The sequence below is a fragment of the Terrapene carolina genome, unplaced genomic scaffold (genome assembly GCF_002925995.2).
Source record: "Terrapene carolina triunguis isolate 2854851 unplaced genomic scaffold, T_m_triunguis-2.0 Scaffold714, whole genome shotgun sequence".
NCBI lineage: Eukaryota > Metazoa > Chordata > Testudines > Emydidae > Terrapene > Terrapene triunguis.
Window position 1 is genome coordinate 10,158,319 of NW_020665065.1, and position 22,656 is coordinate 10,180,974.

The 22,656-nt window shown below is 49.5% G+C and overlaps 1 protein-coding gene across 2 annotated transcripts in view; it reads left to right on the plus strand.

Annotated features, from left to right (window-relative positions):
* Nucleotides 1–22,656, plus strand: part of SPSB1 (splA/ryanodine receptor domain and SOCS box containing 1) — a 71,718-nt gene that overhangs the window by 31,237 nt on the left and 17,825 nt on the right. Inside the window, exon 1 of one of the 2 annotated variants that reach the window (XM_024204349.3) lies at nt 4,687–4,823. The exons of the other annotated variant lie outside the window; for it this stretch is intronic. The gene's annotated coding sequence lies outside the window, so the exon portion shown is untranslated. Of the gene's footprint in view, nt 1–4,686; nt 4,824–22,656 lie in introns of those variants that run through there. 2 annotated transcript variants of the gene reach the window in all.

Genomic DNA, 22,656 nt, shown 5'->3' on the forward strand with positions numbered 1-22,656 from the left:
TTATAATCCCACCCCATTACTTGGCAAATGCCATACAAAAATAGTAATAGTGCAGGCAAAATCAGCAAGCAAGAGTGTTTGTGTGTTTGTTGTGCTCACGAAGAGGGAATGCTTGACTTTGGAGACCAATAAATCCTCAACATGGCAAGCTTGCCCTGCCCTGCCCACTTGTTTCAGTTCTGCAGCAACCGCCTCTAGGGGTGAGCGTTGGGGTCTCGCTAGCCCATTCAGTCCTGGGAACCTCTGCTGAGACTTGACAACAAGGGGGACCAGTGTAGTGGTGGAGGCTAGTCCGTTGGAGGCTGGACTGAGACCACTAAACACATTTCACAAGAGCCTGAAGTGTGTAAAATCCTGGATTCTTAAGGCACCTTGGCTTTTTCAGTCAGCCCCTCGCACAAACCCACATTTCATAAGCTCTGTTGTGCTGGATTAACTTGTATACTAGGGGCACTGTGTGTCCAAGGGGATACTGGCAGCTGGGATGCTGCCAGGTAAGGGATGGTGGCCCCTCCCTGGAGTGGGGGCAGAACTGCTATGTTACTGTGCATCTGCAGCCGGGCAATCCTTGTCTATTCATACTGCAGTGTTGGGCTTTACCACGATGAGACCTCAGCAGTGTCTAAATACTGTATTATATAACGTCCCAGCAAACCCATGATGATCCTAACTTCACTCTCCTCTAAGAACAGTCCGTTCTAGGCAGAGGAAAGATGCCAGTGCTTTTCCTTTCCTTACTGGCGGGGTTGCAAACCTTCCATGCCAGAAAAATTCTGGAGGCGCCCTGCCATCATATGAAACTCAACTTCCTTTTTGCTGAGGGAGATCCCTAGGAAACTGCTCTTTCTTTGGGGGGCCGGGAAAATCCCTCCCAATTCCAGCAAGCAGAGGAGCTGTAGGCACCAGAGGGGACAGCAAGTTTGGATCTGTCTCAACTTCTTACCTTGCCTGGCTATTGATGCCGTTGGGGAAGAAGAATTGCCTCTTCCGCCTGCGTTGCTGGATTTGGAAAGGGTTTTTCCACAGCTCTTGTGATGTTTCTTTCCCGGCTCAAACTTGAAAAGAAAACAGGAGGCTGCAGCCAGCTTTCTGTCATGGACACCTTTTATCTTGTGTTCGTCTCTTCCAAGCAGATGCTGCTTGTGTTTTGTTTTGGTTGCAAAGCTAAATTTAACAGGAGTTTTTCAAAGCTCCCCATCCAGACCACTTTGGTAATAAAATGCCTTTTTTACAGCAAGGTGAGCCCTGTGTCGTTCAGCCCCCTCCCTAAAATCAAACGTGACCCTACAAAGCAACTGGGGACCACACTTGGGCCAACGTTTCGGCTCTCGTAGTCTGTTTCACTTGGCTGTTTCACTGACTGCTCTGCAGCATGTGGCCTCTTTGAGGGGCAGGTAGAGCTTGAGCCAGGAGGCTGGAAAATGAGGGGTTGAAGGGGAAGAGTTGGTTTGAGGAACATCACATGTTGTACTGACGGTTCCTGCAACTTGTTCGCCTCCCAGTTGATTATAGGCTGTAGTGTGAAAATGATGCTACCGGTATCGTGCCATTGGTGTGGTTCAGCGTGAAGCTCTTCCCTAGCACAACTGTGGTAGGAAGCCGGGCAGATGAACCTCAATCTTGAGAAGACCTTTAACTGTGGCAGTGAAGTGATCTGTAGCTGCAAGCCAGGTAAGAGTATATCTTATCTGGTGGACCTGTTGAGGTTTCCCTGCTTGGGCTGAACATGGGGCTAGGCGTAAGGTAACACCCCGTGTCTAGTCCTGGCTCTGTTGCTCGCTCCCTCTGCAGCTGTGGGCAAGTCACTTGTCTAACTTGTCCCTGCTTACATAATAGGGCTGGCGCTGTCTATATAGGGTGGATATTTATAAAGCATGAAGCTGAAGTGCCATGTGCATGGGTAGGCTCGTTGTTACCATGAGGCACTCTAACGCTTGAACACGTTTTTCCTTTTATTGGTGAGATAACGCTCTGAGTCACAGGGCAGAGCTGGGGATGCTGTCCAGCATGCTTACTACTGGGAAACTGCTGGGTTCCTTCCTCTGCTTCCATGACCCCATGCTATGGCTCGCTAGCGGATCAAAAGCTAGTGTTCAATGTGCCACCGAGTGGCTCTTCTCTCTTTCCCTACCCCTTCCTCAACCCAACCTTGCTGATCACTGAGCCTTACCAAAGTACCAGTATTGGTTCTGAGTTAAGGACACAGACCAGAAGTGAGGACCGTTCTCCTTCAGCTTGGGGTCCTGGCTCATGAACAGAAAGAGGTATACTTTTTAAAGGTGACTTGTAAAAGGCTTTTGCTTTTAAAATGGAGTTTGTGCCCTTTTTTTCCAAAGCTGCCTATGGGTTGATCTCCCAGTTCCTACAAATGGGTCTCTAAATCTCCTAGCTGGTCTAGAAAATTTCACTGTTTTGCTGAAGGTCTTTAGTGTTCTTTAAAAACAACGCCCCCCCCCCCATACCCACATTTTTGTAAGATTAGTAACATCAGGAATATCGAGTATGGTCTCCCCAGGCTCTGAAAGATCTCCTGGGGGTGGGGGTGTGAGCTCTCACACTTTTTAATTGCATGTGCAAGGATGTTGACTCCTTAATAAGCACTTGGCAAAAGGGGGGTTGTGTTAAGTATTGGCGTGAACAGAAGCTGTTTTAAAAATCACTCCCTTGGTTACTCAACTCTGTTCTGTCTTGTGGGGTTTGTTGTAACTGCACATTCTTCGGTGTCCGTCGTCTTCAGGACAGAAAGGGGCTGAATGTTTAGTGTAAGCAAACATCTAACATCCTTTTGGGCCCTTGTGAATCAGAGAAGGAAGACACAAGGCTAATCCCTCTTTCCTCCCGTCGCCACTTTTTGTCAATAACTTCTTATAGAGGGATAAGTGATCCTGACAAACACCCTGGAGGAGATTCTTAAAAACTCCGAGTTGGTGTGTCTGGCTTTGGCATATGGTGAAACTCCACTCGGGAATACCCGCATACGTACCCTTCTCCTTAGACCTCTGCTCTCAGCACTTTGTACCTGGTCTATTAGTGCAATTTTGCCCAGGCAATCTAAGTAGCTCATGTATCTGGTACAAGTGAAATTCACTGGTTGGTTGTGATTCAGTGGACTGTAAGGGTTGTCTATATTGCAATTAACCCACTGCTGGCCCATGACGGCAGGCTTGGGCTTGGGCTTGGGCTATAGGGCTGTTTAATGGCAGTGGAGGTGTTTGAACTCAGGGATTCTGTGAGGTGGAGCATGGCAACCTGTATTTTTAAGGGGAAGCTGCTGTGTTTAGCTTGTGGAGCAGTTGATCGTTGTCCAGTGATTTATTTGTAGGCGGTTTGCTTTGACCACACAACGGGCAGGTCTTCACTGTTGTCCTCTTCCTCCCCCCTTCTTCCCCCTCCCCCCCCAAAAAGGGGTTCGCCAACCCAAGTAAAGAACATTCAAGTTAAAATAGTGAAGATGAGGCTGCTTGAGTTCAACACCAGACTCCCTGTAGACTTTTTAACGCTAGCTGCTAACAAGTGAAAAGCGAACGTCCCTTGTCTTGGGCGCTGCCTGCCCCGGGGTACGGAACCTCTCTTTTATGCAGTGGAGACATACCCTCTCTGCAGGATAGCTAAAAGCTTTGGAAGCAGGAGATTTGTGGGGTTGGAGGGAGGAGTGTATCAGCAGTATGCCAACAGATGTTGACCTTTTGCATGCCTGGGCTGTGTTCTGGGATATTGGCTGCTTGTTTCCCAGAAGGAAGCAGCTGAAAAGACCTTTCCTGGGTTCCCCCTCCCACGTACCCAAAAACAACGGGCAGACAACTTGTTTGGGGGTGGTGATGTTGGAACTTGAAATTTCAACTATATCCAGACCATTTGTCCGAGGGACTTTCCTCGGTTTTTGTCTGGCTTTGGGGTACTTCAGACATTTGGCTGCAAATAAATAAAACTCCTTGTTGATTCATAATGATTGCCTCCAGTACTAGTCTTGCTAATTCCTGTTGGTAGTGCTGATTGCCTTACTGTCAGACAGTAGGGTCCTTTCTCTTCTCTCCTTCCAGGACTAGCCTGTTGTGAGATTCTGAGTCTCTTAGACATTTGCACAATGCCTCCCTTCATCTCTTTCCCACACCTGAGTTCCCATGTCCTGGAATCAGGAGGTTGTTTCTGCCTGGCTGAATGCTGGGGGCTTTAACTGATCCCTGCTAAAGACGATCTCATTGCATGCAGCACTGTGTGGCTTGGGGCAGGGCGTGGGGGAGAGAACAGTACAGACCCTTTCACTGACCTTTGCTAACAAAGATTTTTCTCCACTTCGGGGAAGACTCCGGCAGAGAGAATAAGCAAAGATGTAGAAGCATCTTTTTGTGTGGAAGTGGCTTGAGAACTTAATGATGCAGGGATGTTAGTGGACTAGCCGCTCTCCAAGCAAAATGGGGTTCCAGTGTTTATTGGGTTACAGTTAGATGAGAGCAAAGTCTCATTTCACTCCTCCAAGGACACTTGGCCCTATTACAAAACCCCAGTACAGCTTGGCATCTCTTCCTGTCTAGGACTGTAGTGGCAGCTGCATTGGTTGTGAGAAGCTTAGCTATTAAGTTCTTGATGTGGGGCTTTTTTTTTTTTTTTTTTTTTTTTTTTTTTTTTTAACTCAGTGCGGCTTCATTGACATGTGGTATAAAAGGAGGAGCTGGGAATCACAGATGGACAACAGACTAATATGATTGGACAGAAGGTTCTTCTGACTCTTCCAGTAACCTTGTCCCCGGAGCTGAATAGCCTTATTCCTCCAGAGACGCACTCTGCAGGCTTGTGTATCACGCGACTCGGTCTTGTCTTACTCAGTAAGTCAGTATTGCTAATAAGTGAGAAGCATTTCTTTGTCGTGAGAGGAAGCAGTTCTAGGCTTGATACTCATGCTGTTACATTATGTCCCTGGGGGCTGAAATTCGCCTCGGGCTCCCAGTCTTGCAGTCTCTCTTTTAGAATCTATCCAAATAAAGATCTTTAACCAGGCCCATCCTGGAGATCTCAGAGGGTACATCTGTACAGCAGTTAAATGCCTGCGACTGGCCTGGGTCGATTGGTTCTAGATCCCATAAGGTGTCAGCAGGTATTCCCTGCCTCATTTGGGGGGGAGGGAGGGAGAGAAGAAGAGAGATAGGAACTTGGGTACCGCACTACATAGATTAGATCCTAGCTCTCCTGTTTGGATTCGCTATTAGTAGACTCCAGAAAAGGGTTAGGCTCTCAATCTCTGTGACCTGTGCTGGCACAGGGAGAAAGAAACCCAGTATGGAAGGGCTATCCCATTGCTGCAGGGAGGGGATTTTGGCCGTACTTGGAATGGAATTGCTGCCTACCCCCCCACGCAGTCTCACTGGCACGCGCTGGCAGAGTTGACGGCTTGCCACTGGAAGGCTACCAGCTATCCTCAACAGAGGGGAGAGACTAGCATGTTAAGTCAAATGCACAGGGAAAGAGCAGAGCACAAGTAACCTTGATCTTTTAAACTGCTGGTGGAGCAGCTTGGAGAAACCTTCAGTGCGTGCTGATGACATGGGATGCTGTTATGTATGGGGGTCAGGTGCTGCCTGTCTGGTCTTCTGGGTGGACTGCAAGTTGAATTTAAGAAGGGGATTGTATTGTGCATCACTTTATCCCCTTCCTTTCAAACACGCTCTCAATCTTGTGCTGTGTCATGTCTCAATCTCCTTTAGAAGGCCACGCAGAAGTATCTGCTAGGCAGAGCTCCTGAAAGGTGTTCAATGTATCCTAGAGATGCTCCATCCTAAAATGACATTCTTGGTGTCTGACTTCACAGCTTGTTTTCTCAATTCATGCGGGTGCTGGTCACAGAGCTAATCAAGCATTCTACTTTTTGAAATTCCGTGGGTAATTGGGCAATCATTAACTGTTCATTCGGAGTGGTTCTCTTCTAGTTCCTCAAACCTGATGCTATTTGTGTGTACAGGAACGCTTTTATTTCAATCTATAACCCCCCTCTCCTGACTATTTAATAAATGCATGGGCTTGCCGTGGCTGGGTTCAGCCAAGGGATTGTTCTACCTTCAAACTTGCACTCGAATAACAAACGGTGTAGATTAAAACAGATTTGATTATTCAGCTGCAAATCTGCATGAGCACTTATTTACAATATATGTAGCTCAACTGACTTTGCCTAAGGCTTGCAACAAGCCAATTTTAGCTATATCCTCTTTAGCCAGTTTTCAGAACAAGAGTGTGGAACCACCTATGAACACTGGTTTAACCAAAGGTGTGTTTAAACCAGTGCACCTTTTGTGTTCACACCTGATCAGATCCAGAGCAGCCCCTGTAATGAGTGTAAACCTACAGCGGCAGTTGGCCGGCAAGGCTTGGCACAGATCTCACTCCACAAAGCTGAGTGTCCATTTACTGAATACAAGTAGTAAGGTGTAAACACCAGAGACTGGTGAAGCCAGAAAAGCTCAGTGTTGGCCTCTTAAAGGAATTTAAGGTTGGAAAGGAAGGAAAAGAGAAACTGTAACTCACATCTGAAGTGTGGCTTTTGGGAGTGCGGGATGGGAAGGAGAAAACAAATCCACTGTAGCAAATGAGCTGTGTTGCCCGCCCCAAGAGTCTAGCGGAAGGGAGTTGATTAGTCTTCCAACCACGGGCACTTCTGTATCTATCTAGAGACGCCTCTTGCTCTTGTGAGGAGGGATCTAGTCCCTCCTAGGAAGAGATGCTGCTCAGGGTTGGGGTGGGAGGAACTTTGATCCAGGTTCTTCCTCTCATTTAATAATACCTAGCTCTTATCCAATGCTTTGATCCATAGATCACAAAGGAGGTCATATCACTATACCCATTTTGTAGACATGGGTGGGGGGGGAATACAGGGAGGAAATTGCCCCCTCACCCCCAGCAATGCAGCGGCAGAGCTGGGACTCGCACCCAGTCTCCGGATCCCACTCCAGCGCCTTACTGACTAGGCAACACTGCATCTCAACACCGCTGGCTGACGGTGCTGCTTCTGCCTTCCAGTCCTGCAGAGTAATGTCCTCTATCCAGCCTCAGAAAATGCATCATTGGTGCAAGATTGCACAAACATGTACAGACCCAGTCTGCCTCTCTTCTGACCTGGAGAGACCCCCTGTAGAGGGATGGGTAGGAATTCAGTCTTTGTGGCCCAGTGGCTCATTGGGCCTGTTGGCACAGAATGCCAATAAATGGAAGCGCGGCCCCCTTGAGCTCCTCTCTGCGGGAGAGGTGGTGAGAATGTTTGGGGGTGGGTGGGGTGTGGAGGGGCACCTGCTGTAGATCAAGTGGAATTAGTTGGCAAATGTTTTCAGACAGTGCTGCCTTCCCAAACAGCTGAGCGGCATTGCCAATGCTATGTCTATGCTTAAGCATTGCAGCTGCGCTGCTGTAGCACGTCTGCATAGACACTCACTAGCGCCACGGGAGGGGAATTCTCCCATCAGCAAAGGGAATCCACCTGCCCGAGAGGCGGCAGCTAGGTTGATGGAAGAAGTCTTTCAGGAATAAGGTTGGCTTAACTACATTGCTCAGGGGTGTGGATTTTTCACACACTGAGGGACATAGGTGGGCTGACCTTACTTTAGTGTAGACCTGGCCCAAGCATCCTTGCCATAACTTCCCCTTGGGCAGAGACTTTACTGATGAAGAAGCATTTACTGTAGCTATGTGTCAGACTCAACAAAGCCTTAGAAGGGAACAGGCTGAGTAATCTAGTGCTTCATTGTGGGGGATTTCTGCTCTTTGGTTAATAGTGCTTGTGACCTGGCTAACACAGCTGAAATGAAAAGAGGAAGGAGGAGGGTGCAGTTTGGCAGCCTTAGTATTGATAAAACAACTTGAAAATTGTAAGGGATTTTCCATCCAGAGGAGACGGTCTGCCTGTGCATGTGGAGCTGCTGTTGGAACAGACTTACTGCTCATCTAACTTGAATCCTGCTCAGCTGCTCCCAGCACCAAACCATTTCTCAGCCAACTCAAGAAGAGACAAAGGGCTGTAATGGTGACACCGCCAGCTGTGCACTAGCAAGCAGAGGTGCACGGTCACCGCTCCAGTCATGCTGCTACTTGCAGAAGCCAGTGGAAGGCTCCTTGGTCTGCAGCCAAAGCAGAGCACCCAAGGAGGTGGAGAATGGAAACGCTCTGTCGGGAATGTTAGTTGAGTGCTAAAGATGTGGTTTCCCTGAATGCAATACTAGCTGGAGTGGGAGGATGAAGCAGCCTAATGGAGAGTAAGGTGGGATTGTCTTGAGTGCCTGGGAGGAAAGCAAGGTGATGGAGACTGTGTGACTCTCTTTTCAGCATTTATAGGAGGACACTGCACCAGCTAAAATACAAAATTGAAGGTAAAACGTGTAGGCTGAGCAAACTGCCTCTACCCTTCTGTTTTCAAAGATTGAACTTGGATTCATCTGTCACCCCAAAAGTTGTGAAGGGCTTGTTGCCTTTGCCTGGTCACAAAAATATTCCGCCGTCTATCCAGTCACTTCATTCTCCTGCAGGTCCCCGCCCTGGAGGCAGAGGTTTAGATTTGCATGCAGCCCCATGGTCCTGTCTCTGACATCCCTTAGAAGTCAGACTGAGGGCATGTCTACATTACAGACTTTTGCCGATGGAAGTCACATCAGCATAAAGCTGTCAGTTTAGTATACTGCTTGTGCATGCTTGGAGCCTTGCATTGGGGTGCACTTGCTCATCGGGGTGCTAGTTTCGATGCACAGTGCAGTGTGCCATAGGTAGGTATCCCAGTATGCAACTTGCCATCATCCAGCCCATTGACTTGGGAAGTTTTGGCAAAGCCTGGTGGGTCAGAAATGTGTCATGAAGGGATGATTGAGACTGAGGGAGTCAAGTTCCCATGATGCAGCTTACTCCACCCATGATTTTTCATGCCTATTTTGACAAACCCATGAACCTTATATGGGACTGGTTCGCTACCTCTGACAGAAGCATGGAGCCTGAACAGCTCTGCCCTATTGTCCAGAGCATTACAAACACAGGACACACAATCCTCTGGTATTCACAGAGATGCAAGAAGAGCCGCGTGGAAAATGACCATTTCCCGGATGTCAGATTGCTGTGGGCCAGAACGAGAATCCATTCAAGATGGTCAGTGGCATTCACTGCGTGCTGTTTCTGGGCCCAAGAAATGAGCACTGCCTGGTGGGATCGCATCATAATGCGGGTTTGGGATGCCGAGCAGTGGCTGCAGGACTTTCAGATGCGCAGTGCCATGTTCCTGGATCTGTGTGCCGAGCTCACCCCAGCCCTCCAACGCAAGGACACCAGAATGAGAGCTGCACTGACCGTGGAGAAGCGAGTGGTGGTCATGCTGTGGAAACTTCCAATGTCAGATTGCTGCTAGTCAAAGGGAAATAATTTTGGAGTTGGAAAATCCACAGAGAGGGGCTATTGTCTCGCAAGTATGCGGGGTTATTACTCATCTCCTGCTACACAGGACTGTGACTCTCGGCAATGTGCAGGACATAATGGATGGATTTGCAGCAGGGGGGTTCCCAAACTGCTGTGGAGCAATAGATTGCAAGCACATCCCTATTTTGGCATCAGAACACCTTGCCATAGAGTACATGAACAGGGAGGGTTCTTTTTTTTTTTTTTTTTTTTAAACTGGTTATGCAAGTACTGGTGGATCAATGGGGATGCATCATTGACGTTAACGCTAGCTGCTGAGGGAAGGTGCATGACGCTCGCATCTTTAAGAGCACAGGACTGCTCAAAAGCTACAAGCAGGGACTTCCTTTCCCAACCAGTAGATGACCATCTAGGATCCTGGGGGACCCAGCCTACCCTTTACTCCTTGGCTCATGAAAGCAGACCCTGGCCACCTCAACAGCACCGAGGAAAGAGTCAACTACTGGCTCAGCAGGTGCAGAATGAATGAATGCCCTTTTAGGAGATTGAAGGGGCACAAGGTTGGATCTCAATGAGAAAAATACCCCAGTGGTTCTAGCTGCCTGCTGTGTCCTGCATAACATCTGTGAACCAAAGGGGGGGAATTTGCTGCCGGGGTGGAGGGCAAAGGTGGAGCGGCTGTCAGCTGAGTTTGAACAGCCAGGTACAAGGGCTGGCACGAGCTCAGCATGGACCTATACAGCTCAGGGGGGCTTTGGAAGAGCACTGGATCAGCGAGCCATAGTAATACATTGTCGTGGCGCTGCTGTACCTGGCCTTCTGTTTGGGGCCCTTTTAAGAATTTTGTGGTGATTTGGTGCACATGTATCATAACACTGTCACTGATTCTATGAGTGGAAATCCATCAACCTCCTCAAAAAACTCATACAGATACAGACAGACATCATCTTCCTCTCCAAACGGATGGATTTCAAAAACAGACTTCAAAGAGAAACTGCAGAGCTACAGTTGATTTGCAAATTTAACATCATTCATTTGGGCTTGAATAGGGACTGGGAGTGGCTGGCTCATTACAAAAGCAATTTTCCCTCTCTTGGAATTGACACCTCCTCATCAATTATTGGGCGTGCACCACATCCACCCTGATTGAACTGGCCCTGTCAACACTGGTTCTCCACTTCTAAGGTAACGCCCTTCTCTTCATGTATAGTAATGCCTGCCTCTGTAATTTTCACTCCATACATCTGAAGAAGTCGGGTTTTTTACCCACGAAAGCTTATGCCCAAATAAATCTTTTAGTCTTTAAGGTGCCACCGGACTCCTCGTTCTTTTTTGTGGTTACAGACTAACACGGATGCCCCTCTGATACTTGATCCTATTAGTTGTGTCCGGGTACAATCACAAGTCCCTCCAGCTGTTCTGCAGCATATGTTGGGAACTAATAAAGCTAAATTATTTTTCAAATAATAGTTTTACTGAGTAACAAAACCACTTAAATTCTGTGCAAGTTAAAAGCAAATGCATTAAAATCTTAACAAATTCATGGAACAGGCTTAAAGAAAGGGAAGGAACATTCACTTCTGTTTTAGCGACACATACATCTACTGTGGCTCTCATAGGCAGAGGTGAGAGTAAGCTGGTCCGGTACGGCGTACCAGCAAGAGCCAGTACACAGCCGACTGTACCGGCAGGGGGCAGCTTCCTTAGGCCAGCGATTTAAAGGGCCTGGGGCTCCCGGCAGCACCCCAGGCCCTTTAAATCACCGCCAGAGCCCCGGGGTAGCGGCGGCGGCCAGAGCCTAGGGTCCTTTAAATTGCAGCCTGAGCCCCGGGGCTCCCGGCCACCACCGCAGCTACCGCTACCGTGGGGCTCCGGCAGTGATTTAAAGGGACCGGGGCTCCCAGCCGCGGCTATCGCAGCCGGAGCCCCGAGCCCTTTAAATCTTGATTTAAAGGGCCTGGGGATTTTAAAGGGGCCAACTCTTCTGCTTGAGGTCCCGCCCCTTCCAGTTGAGGCCCCGCCCCCCTGCTCAGGACTCTGGCCCTGCATACCGGTAAGTCCTTTAAGTTACTTTCACCCCTGCTCACAGGTGAGGGTATGTGAAGCTGTGGTTGTCCTTAATGTCCCCTGATGTACAGTGATAGGGGCAAGGGAGGAGTAGGAAGGTGCTGTACTGGAGTTCTCTATCGACTGCAAAGGGGAGGGGGAGCCTGGGACTGAACCTGTAGCCCCCCAAGAGTCTGCAGCATCTGTTTGCTGCCAAAAAAGCCCCATTTATGTCCTGGTGCCTCTCCCTCTCCAACTGCTGGGCCTTTCTCCTGTCCACTCTTTTCTTCTCCATACAGTCTGCAATATTCATCCTCCAGGCTCTCTGTTCCTGGTCTGATGCAGCACTGGCTTGCAGGACCTCGCTGAACATGGCGTCCTCTTCCTCCTCCTTATCTGGCTCAGGCATTCTGCAGATGTGGAGGGAAAAAATGCTTAAGGCCACCACAGCAGCAGCTACAGATAAAACACACGCCGGCACCATTGTCTGTATAGGCACAACAGAAAGTGAAAGTTAAGATTCAGCGCTCTCTTCCCTTGTTCCCCTACAGTTTTAAACGAGGCGTGTTTATGGACACGTCTGCTTCAGAGTGCTTGTGCATGGTCAGCTCTCACAGCTCTCGGCTCCAGCCATGGTGAGTGTGGCTAGTCGGGGGAGGGACATTGGGAGGGAATTGCTCAGTTGCATGAAACTATAATTACAGGGCAATGGCACAGAATACTGGCATCATTCCCCACCTTCGGTGGTGTTTTTAGTTGATCTCTCACTCCTGAGGGTAACACGAGCACAGCTGCAGCTGGCATCCCGAAGCTGGCCGTGCCCGTATGCTGCTAACCCATTAACTTCGGCAGGCACCGTTGCAGTAATCCCCATCTGGCGTGGGAAAGTGTCCTACTGCAAAGGAAGAAATAAAGCTGCCAGCCCTAGAAACCTTTTGGAAAAGATTGCAGAGTATCTCCGTGGAAGTTTCACTGAGAGATCGCAAGGATTCCAGGGACATCCCTGTGTACGTGAACTGCTCCGCAACCCCCCGCCCCAGCCGCCTGCCTCCAAAGTAGATAACTCTACTTCTGTTGTACCAAGACCGCTGCTAGCATGAGGACATTAATGAGAAGTAGCTAGTTGTGTCCTGCTAACATGGCGGCGCCATCACTGTAATGGGAAATAAATTGACACACATTTACCCCAAGTTCCTTCCCCTGCATTGGTCTCACCCGTGCTCAACTGACTGGGCTGTGGTGGAGTGTCAAATAGGTCCTGGCCAACGGCATAATTGGACCCTCGGGTTGCATCCTCGGCCTCTTCGTCGTCGTCCTAGCTGTTCACACCAGGGGCCTGTGACTCTGGCTTCCCAGAGCTGTCCAGTGTGGGGTGAGTGGTGGGGTCTCCGCCAAGTATGGCATGCCTGCAGCTTGGCAGTGGATCAACTGTAGGTCTCCCTGGCCTTCTGGTAGGCCTACCGCAGTTTCTTTGCTTTCTTAAGACACTGCTGCTGTTCCCTTCGCCTGCATCCCCTGTGCAACCTGCTCCTAGATCTCCACAGCACTGCTTGCACAGCCCCTTCTCCACACAGGCCCAGGGGATCCAATATCTCCTGTCTTTTCCAAGCCAGAGCACGTCTGGAGCTTGTAGCCGTCGGGATCAGCTGAGCAGTTGCACACAACAAAGGAGAGCGGTTAGGTGAGCTCACCAAACTGGACAATCAGGAAAAGGCATTTCAAAAATTTGTGGGGCCGTAAAGGGGATAGGGGGCTTCCGATTTCAGTGACACCTGGGCGGTGGGGTTTACAATTGTGAGCAGAGTGGCTAGTGTCTGGCATCGTTCAACAGCTGCTGCAGGACTGTTAGCATTGACCTAGATAACGCAGTGTCTACACTTGTATTACGTTGACCATGGCTCAGAGTTGCTGGAGTGGAAGGGGGGGGCGTGTTACTATGCATTTTCCCTTCTCCAGATCCTAGCTAGTGGTGGCTTCTCTGCCATGCTGGATGGAGCCTCCAGGTTAGCAGTTTAGGATGTCCTGGTATTCTAGATGTATTCAGCTGCACTTTTGTGGCTAGGGAGTCATGGCTTTTCTAGGATCCTCTGCAAGACCCACACATCTTGGTATCGTCAGCTGTGTGAAACATTTTAACCTGGAAACTAAATTTTGTCCCCTTGCTTTGGGTGCGAAGGACTTCTGCCAAATGCAACCGGAATCTTAAAGGGGACAGCTAATCCCCCAGCTAACTGGATGCTCCCAAAGAATGTAAAGGCGGTTGGGTCCTAGGGAATTGCTCTCCGCTCCCCAAGCCTCGCCCATACACACAGGAGGCTTGGCAACTTCTGGCTCAGCACAAAAACATTCTTTTCCGAATGTCTGTCTGGCCCTGTCGGTTCAGTATATATGAGCAAACTCGCTCCTTTCCAGCCTTTGATTCTCCCTCTCAGCCTTCCAGTGGCTGACTAGTTCAGATAGGCCTCCGATCCCCGTGACAGTCCTGTGCTAGGCTGCCTTGTTCAATCCCTGACAAACTTGCTGTGTTCTCGAAACAAATGGTAAAACAAAGGCAAAACAAGGCATTAACAGCGGAAGGACTCTTGGCTTTGTTCTGCAGCAGGCCTGTCTTTCAGATCTGTGCTGACTTCTGGAACTGCTTATTAGGAGAGTGTCATCTAGTGGCTACAGCAGGCAATAGAGGAGAGACCTGAGTTCTAGTCTTGGTCATGCTAACGACTCCCCAGAACTGTCACTAGGGTGACCAGATGTCCCGATTTTATAGGAACAGTCCTGATTTTTGGGTCTTTTTCTTATATAGGTTCCTATTACCCCCCACCCCCGTCCCGATTTTTCACACTTGCTGTTTGGGCATGATGGTAGTTGGGGTGCTAGTGTGGAATGCATCTTTGCTTGGCCGTTTGTAAGAGGAGGAGGAAATTAATTTCCTAGAATGCTGAGGCACAAGGGGAGACCCGCCTGTGCTCTCTAGTTGTCCAGTTGTCATACAAGATCCTGGTAACTGGAAAAGTCTTGTGTGTCTTGGTTACTAGTTCAGATCCGGCCGGGGTTTGTAGTGTCTAGGAGTAGCCGCCCAGTTGCTGTTCAGAAGTCTGTATGAAAATGAGTGACTTCTGCCTGGTTCTAGTCACGAGGGGTACATGCACACTGCAATAAGACCCGCAGGACGGCCGTGGCTGGCTAGGGTCAGTAGACATGTCTTGCACGGCTAAAAATATTGCAGTGTCGATGTTCAGGTTCCAGCTGGAGCCCAGGCTCTGAAACTCTGCTGGGGAGGTGGGTCTCAGAGCTCAAACTCCAGCCCAAGCCCGAACATCTACACTGCAAATTTTAGCCCGGCAAGCCTGGGTCAGTGGAGCTGGGCTCTGAGGCTCGGTGTCGTGGGTTTTTGTTATTGCAGTGTAGACGTACCCTAGGCGTCCACACTGGTTGGCAGGCCAAGGGCTGAACAGAATGAAAACTAAACTCCTCTGGTATTACTGGCTAGTCCTGCCACGGCAGGGTAAGCTTGCACACTGGGGTGTGGGAGCCTTAAGTTTCACCACTGCCTGTGCTGTAATTGTCCCTGCTATCAACCCAGCCCCTTCCTTCTACCTAAGAACAATCTACCCCCCAGTGAAATGGTTGCTCCTGTCCCAATCTCCTGGGCTTTCAAGCAGTCGTCCGTCTGCCCCACTGTCCCTTGGAGAAGGATGGGGTAGATGATGTTGTTCAACTTTAATGTGGATTCCTTCCACTAGTGCAGCTGCCGCTAGCATTAAACCACAGTGACTCAGTGCTAACGGGCTTCACGAGGGAAGGAGAGTGCTGTTACGAAAACCTGGGTCCTGATGGCTTGTTTTGTTGGCCCATAGTACTGTCTCAGCAGAAAAGAGCTTCTGATATGGGAACAGAAACTCTGGATAGTAATAGAAACTCGTTTCTTTTCTTCTCTTCCCCACTGTCTCAAACTGGTGTGATTGTCCAACGAATGACACAGAACTAAAGAAGGTTGTTTAGGCAGATAAACACACAGGCTGACTGCTGCATGGGCGATGAATAAGTAAAGAGGGAATAAATTAGACTCTGGAGCCCTGGCTGTGTAAGACAAGCTTGGTTTGGCTAAGGATTAGGTGTGTTTCTTTAATGCAAATAGCTCCAAAGGTAAACATCTTCTATTTTAAATTTTTGGTGGCTTACTAGCAGAGGAAATACCTTTTTAAAATGCTGCTTATCCCGATATTATAGCTCCTGGGTTCAGAGAAACCTGATGTGGGGAGTGGTTAATCAGCTAGACACTTCTTACTGAGCGGAGAATCTGTGTTGAGGGGGGTGTAGAAGGCACCAGCTGTTTGGAAGCTCCCAAGCCGGGCACAGAACAGTTAAACACATTGGAACTGGGGCTAATCGGAGAGCCTCGGTCAGTTTGCTGCCCAGTAACTATGGCAAAAGGTTACTGGTGTTAATTTTAGGGGGACCATCCTTGCCCTCCTTATCGGATTCTTTATTCCACCCACACTTTCCTGCTGTTCGTCTCCTGCCCATTTAACCTATGGGTCTTGCAAAAGAGCAGCCCCGAGAACTCTCTCAGATGCTGTACTTTCCAGCTGGCTGTGTTCCTGGAGGGGGAGTGACAAGAGAACAGTGACAAACTGTCCGGAGGTGAGGGTCAGTGGTAGGGAACCTACCCACCTGCTGCTAAGTGCTCCTTTATTCACAGGCACATGACGCTTTCCAAGTCAGAACAGCTGCTCTGAGCTAGACTAGCAATTTCAGTAAATCCAGTAATGTGTCAACTCTTCCTTGATGGCTGGAGTGCACCACCCCAGAAGTGGAAACTTGGCGTGGCCACGAAGGATCAGTCTTTCACCCACTTAGCTCACCAGCTGGGTGTGTCTCAGACCTGTCAGCTGTAGTCAAAAAAACATGATGCAATTGGTATCAACCTAGTGGTCTCTGTGAGTTCTTAGTTTGGCCAGGCCTAGACTATGACTGTCTGCTGTGAGGTGGGGCAGCTTTGCACAGGATATTATTACTGGGGGGGTTGTAGGAGCACCTTGGAGCTCCAGGCCTGGATCAGGATCCTATCAGGCAAGGTGCAGTGCAAATACAAAATAGCCAACCCCTGCCTCAAAGAGCTTCTAGTCTAAGGACACAGGAACCATGATGCAGCATCCATAGAGACAGAAGCCTGCCTGAGCACCTGGCTTTTAAAAAAGCCTCTTTAAAGCCAGGCTTGTCCTGCGTGCTGAGCATGTGTCGGAACGGGGAAGTGTGGAGGTTAGCTTGTGAAAGCAGGGAGAGGCTCCCAAGACAAGGCTCTGTTAATAACCTGGATGACAGCACGGCTGGTGCCTCTCAGTACAGTCTCCCAACTGCCCAAACCAGTCTTTCCAGTGCTGCTAAGCTGTGGCTTTGGGATCTTTGCTAGCTGTGACGCAAGCCAAGCCTGGCACAACCCTTACTGGGGGGGTGGCGTCTTCGTGGGGAAGGCGTGTGCGAGCTTTTCAAGTCCTGGCAGTGCTAGAAAAGTTAACTTCGGAATAGGGCAGGTATGTGGGGGTGGGAGGCGAGATTTCCTAAGGAGAGATGAAGTCCTTCTCTCCCCCACTGGCTATGCGCCCACACCATCCTGACTGGCAAGTGGTTCTTGAATCCTGACCCAGTATGGGCACTGGAAATACTGTCTGGGTATAAGGAACCATAACCGTGAGATTCTGAAACGCCTGGGCCCTTCAGAAGAAAGTACTGCGCTCTGGGCCCCTAGTTTTACTCCATCGACTTCCGTCCCCCTGAGTTGTTGACTTTGGCATGAGGGGCTGCTGATCCAACCTGCGAGCCCCTCTCCACGTGGCTCTGCCAATGAACCTCAGTCCCAGTGGACACTGCACCCTCGGTGCTCCTACTGAGGAGACGAGCAGCTGCATCGGCTCTGTGGTGTTATAAATATCCACAAAGAGCTTGGCTTAGAAAACCACCCGTCTACGAGGCGCAGAACCAGGAGCTCCTGACCCCTAGTCTTGCCTTTTGACAAACTATGGCAAATGACGCCAGCTCAGGCGCTCTGAAGGCTTGTTCTCCTGTCTGGGGCAGACGCTTGATCTAGCCAATCTACTTTCTGAAACAGTCAGTTGTGTCCCCTTTACACCTAAGAATGTGGATCAGTTGCCATGGCACCAAATGTTGCAATTGACACTGACTTGGCCAGGGCCACACTTAAATCTGTGACTGGTTCCTCGATGGTGAAATGCTTACACTGCAGCATGGGAGGGCTGATGACTAATATTTGCAAAGCGCTTTGGAGAGGAATAGCTCTGTGTAATTGCCTAATTACTGCGAGGACACATTGTTCTCTCTCTTTGTCTCCTCACTTCCCTCTCTGATGTGTAACTTCTGAGATGCTCCAGACACGTGTCTTTTTGCCGCCACAGACTTGCCTTGGAGCAAGGGGAAAAATACTGGGCAGGAAAATCCAGGCATAACGCAATGTACAGGTGCCGTCTCAATGCTGCCGTATCTGCCAGACCACAACTTCGTGCTGTTTCCTCCAAAAGAGTCTATCTGGAGTTCAGAGTTATGGCTCTTATTCTAACTCACCACAGATGATCATCATCATCAGTGATGTTCCTGATATAGCCTGTCTGCAACCCTTGCATAAAAACAAGGTATGTCTGCAACCCATCCGTACACATTGCTAGCTTCAGAAAGAGCTGCGGACAGATGGCTGGATTAACTCTCGCTGGCAGTCGGCGTCCAGACATGTGACAGTCTGGCTTGTGGCACCGAAGGTGGTTTAGACACCACGAAGTATACCTGGAAACAGAGCTCATTAGACCAGATCTCTGAATTGTAAGAGTGCCTGGCAATTCTTGTGACACGCAGACACAGCTGATCAAAACAGCATTTCGCCAGTGGGCTGCGGCCAAATGCTTTGGATCCACAGGATGTTGGAGAGGAGCAGAGGGGAGAGTTGTGGGGAAGGTCAGGGCTGCAGCTGCAAATTTAGGGACATGGGAAGGGGCTTTTGCTAAATTTCTCAGCAATCTGGCAGAGATGCAGTGCAGTGCTAGTTTAATGTGATCTTAAACTGCCAGGGCTGTATCCTGGGGAGATGGTCTCTAATAGTTCACGTCTCGGCCGACTTGGATCCTGCCGGTATTTAAAGTGCAAACTTACTCAGTGACCTAGCTCTGGCGAACTTGCTGAAATATCCCCATGTCCTTATTTCCCCTCTTACCTCTATTAAAGGTGCCTTCTAGAATATAAAGCTGCTAAACTTGATCGCCAGAAGTCATTCTGCAGAGGTGCTTATCCCTGGGCCTTGGTGTTCGAGGGGAATGGGCTGGGAGTTCTGTTGGGGTTTCTATTCCTGGCTGTGCAAATGGCACTGCTGGGAGACACTTGGCCAAGTCACTTAACCTTTGTGCCTGGTTCTCCCTCTCCTCCAATCTACCAAAGGGTTGTGATGGTGGCACCTGGAGACACCCCCAGCCTACCGTAGTGGGATCCTTTTTGTGCTTGGCATTGGACACCGTGAGATAGTCTTTGCCCCAAAGAGCTCACAGGCTAAATAGACAAGACAGATGATGGGAGGAGAAACGGGCACACAGAGGAGAAGTGACTTGGCCAAGGTCTCGCGGCAGATCGGAGCCCAGGATAGAAAACCCACCTCTTTCTATCCATCAAGCCACGCTGCCTCTGGTGGTCTCTGGAGTGGTGGTGGCATGTGTCTGTACAGTACTTTGAGCAAAGCTTGCCGCACCCTGAAATATATCCTCGGGTGTGATCACTTTATTTAAAACAAAAAAACCTCTTTGATAGGGGGAGGGAACAGTGGTTTGGCTCAGCAGCGGAGACAATGGAGTACGGGGCGGGGGTGTGTGAACCATCCGTATTTAAAGAGAGAGAAAATCCAGTTACAGGTGGCGCTACAGTTTGTGGCGACCGTGTGTATCGTTTCTGATCTGGCTGCAGGAAGCCGGTGCTGGTTTGCCTGAGAACCATTAACATGGAATCCTGTCTTCCGGCACTGCGCCATTTCATGCTGGTGCTGTTCCATCAAAGGAGGAAAGAAAACGAACGTGCTCCCACCCGGCACCCCGTCTGAGAAGCAACTGCCGTAAAGGTGCTGTGAAACGTACATACTCGCTTAGAAAGAAGCCGGATCCCGTGTCATTGCCAAGAGGACCCTGGCAGCATTTGACAGGATACAAACCCCTCCACATGTGTCAGCGGTATCTATAGCACTAACCTGGATGCTTAAGCCCCAAGCGGATATTGTCCTAAATGGGACAGAGTGAGGGGGGAAAACGATCCCTTGTGATCTTGAAAGCCGTGAAAATACATCAGCTGTCTGTAGCTGAACTTCAGGGCTTGAACAAGGTGGTTTTTATAAATGCAAGTTTTTTTATAATCTCCTACACTCGGGGGCAAAAGCCACCCACTGACTGATGCAGGTGGGGGATAGTTAAGAAAAAACTTCCTCATAAGTAGGGCATTGCGAGGATTAGAGCATCTTCCTCTGAAAAGCCTCATCTTGACCAGCATTGGAGATGGAGATCTGGTCTGGTCTGGCAATGCCACTGTAAAAAAAATATTGTACAGTTGGAAACTTTTCTGTCCCTCTAGTGTAGATTTTGTTGCTATGGGGAGGGAAGGGCTGGAATCTGCCTTCACTTAAGCAGGCTATTTTTAAGAGCCTTGAGGAAATGCTGTGTCTGTACATGCGGTTTGATTTGCAGCTGGCACTGGCAAGGAATATGAGTTTTCTTGAGAGCTGCAGATAATCTAGTGACCTTCCTGGCACATCCGCTAAACTTTGATGCGGGATTCCCCTTAAATCTTTTAAGATATGACCAGGCCTTTCTGAGACCACTAGCAAATGCCGATATGCACATTGCATCCAGGAGTTTGACTTTAACTGCCACTTGCAGCTGGCCTGTATAATCCAGGGGAGCATCTCTTGCAGTAGCAGGAAACCACCTTCTTCCAGACATGTCTTCCTGAGTACAAACCTTCAACAAAGCCAAATGTCTTTGTGTCTCAGCTATTGGCTGCTGTGCAGAACTCCCCTGATGACCACAGTGCTTCAGAATCTGTTGACTAGAGGTTTAAGATTAGATATATATATTTTCCCCCTAGAAGCCATTCCCTAGGAATTATTTTGGGGAAGTTCTCTGGCTTGTGTTGTACAGGAGGTCAGACTAGATCACAGTGGTCTCTTCTGGCCTTGGAATCTATGAATTATTCATCCTCTCCCTGGTTGTAGAGGTGCTTCAAGACTTTCTTGCTAGCTGCAGAGCTTCATGGCTGTATTGGGTCGGAGGAGAGTGGAAACTTAACCAGGAGATTGGATTCCTGTAGGTGGCTCCTCCGTTATGTGCTTTTATGCAGATGTTGATGGGAGCGAGGGTGGGCCTAGCTAATTCCGGACGCTGGCTCATTTGAGTTCACAGCCCTGCTATGGTTGTGTTTGAAAATTGAACAGTTTGAGGATGAACCACGGCGCATGAGATGCCCGCGGTGCATTTCACATGCTACCCAAAATGCACCGCTTTTGCAAAGCTTCTGCTTGGAGAACGCTTCTTAGACCCATTTTATGGCACTGCTAGGACCTGGAGCAGTTTAAAAGCCAGCTGTTTTATAAGATCGAATTTTCTGAAAGGCCATCTCCTGGGCAGGGGCTTTCTCCTCATTCTGAAAAGATACCCCTCCTCGTACCTGTAGTGGAGACCTCCCTCTTAGAGGAATGAGGGTAGGTACATCTCTCACTCAGCATCTAGAAGAACTGGAATCTAGCTGCAGAAGTCTGTAGGCATAGGGCCCACAACTTTGCAGAAGAATCTGGTGCTTGGCTTAGGAACGTGGGTTGCCAGCATTGCTTTTGGCAGAGTACTGCTCTGTTAGGCTGTAAAGAGGCTTGTTCTCCCCATCCCCTGCAGATCTGTAGAATACAGTTGCTTGTCGGGGCCTCTGTTTTGGAAGAGGATTTTCTTGCTCCATCTGTCTGCCAGAACATGTGCCATCCCTCTTTATTGCTTTCCTCCTGCTCTCACATGCTAAGGCAGTTTCACTTTCTGCAGAGGGACCGTAACAGCCCTTCCAGCCATTGAACCTTCCTAGTCAAGCTGCTTCTGCCGGTGGTGGGGTTGGGGGAAGTTGCCCCCTTGGGCGACTTCTTTTTGTGGTCTGTGAAGCAAGACTGAAGAGAGGCGGCAGCCAGTGCCAAAAACTGGTGCCGGGCAGTGATGATTGTGCCTCCCCGTCTCTGCTGGGGCTGACTTGCAACACTTCAAAACTAGCGTAAACCGTGTTACTAATGCAGTGGTCTCTGTGTGCTACTTAGCAGCTGCCAAGGCAGCCTGTTCTGGGGCTGGCTAGCGTTTGCTGCACACCGACTAGCTTCCAGGGCAGCAGGCAAAGGCTCCTTCTGGCAGGTAGGTGAGCTTGCTGTTTCAAAAGCGTTGATTAATTGTTAGCGGCAGGAGCTGGGACTTCGCAGATGTTCTGAGTGCAAGAGGTGTCCGTGCATTGGGGGAGTAGCAGGACTGGGTCTCCTGACGTCGCCCTCTGATCCCCCTTTGTGAGAGTGGACTGAGAATAAAAAACACAGTGCTGGTAACTTTCTGCTGAGATCAAAGCTTAACTGTTGTGCAGATTTCAGTTGCACTAGTTTCACAGGGGAACTTGAGCGGTGTGCTTTCCCTTCTGGTTAAAATGTTGCTACAGTCGGCTGTGCTTTCAGTCCAGTGTAAGAGGGTTTGTGCTCCTGGATGGTGCTGACTGCTGAGAGAAGGAGGAAGGATTATTGTTGCTTTGGATTGAAGTAGCACTTAGGCATGTCTACATGGCAATCAAACACCCGCCGCTGGCCCGTGTCAGCAGGTGTGTGTTTGCAGTGTAGATCCACCTCTAGAGGCCCTAGCTGAGATCAGGGTTCCATTGTACCTATTGGGTTCCGGGAAGGATCTTTTCTCCGCCCCCCCCCCCCCCCCCCCCCCCCAGCCTAAGGGGAGGATCCACAGGACCTGAAACCCAACTGATTTCGGGGGACAACTAATGAGATAACAGGGACAGGAGTGCGGTCAGAGGGTCAAAAGAAGGGTTCCATTGTGCTAGGCGCTGTACAGACACAGTGAGGCCTTGGCCAAAACAAAGGAGTGATGGGGGAATTGTGTGTGTGTGGGGGGGGGAGTCAATTGCCCAAGGAACAGATTGGGGGCAGAGCTGGGACTAGAACCAGGACTCCACATGCCAGTC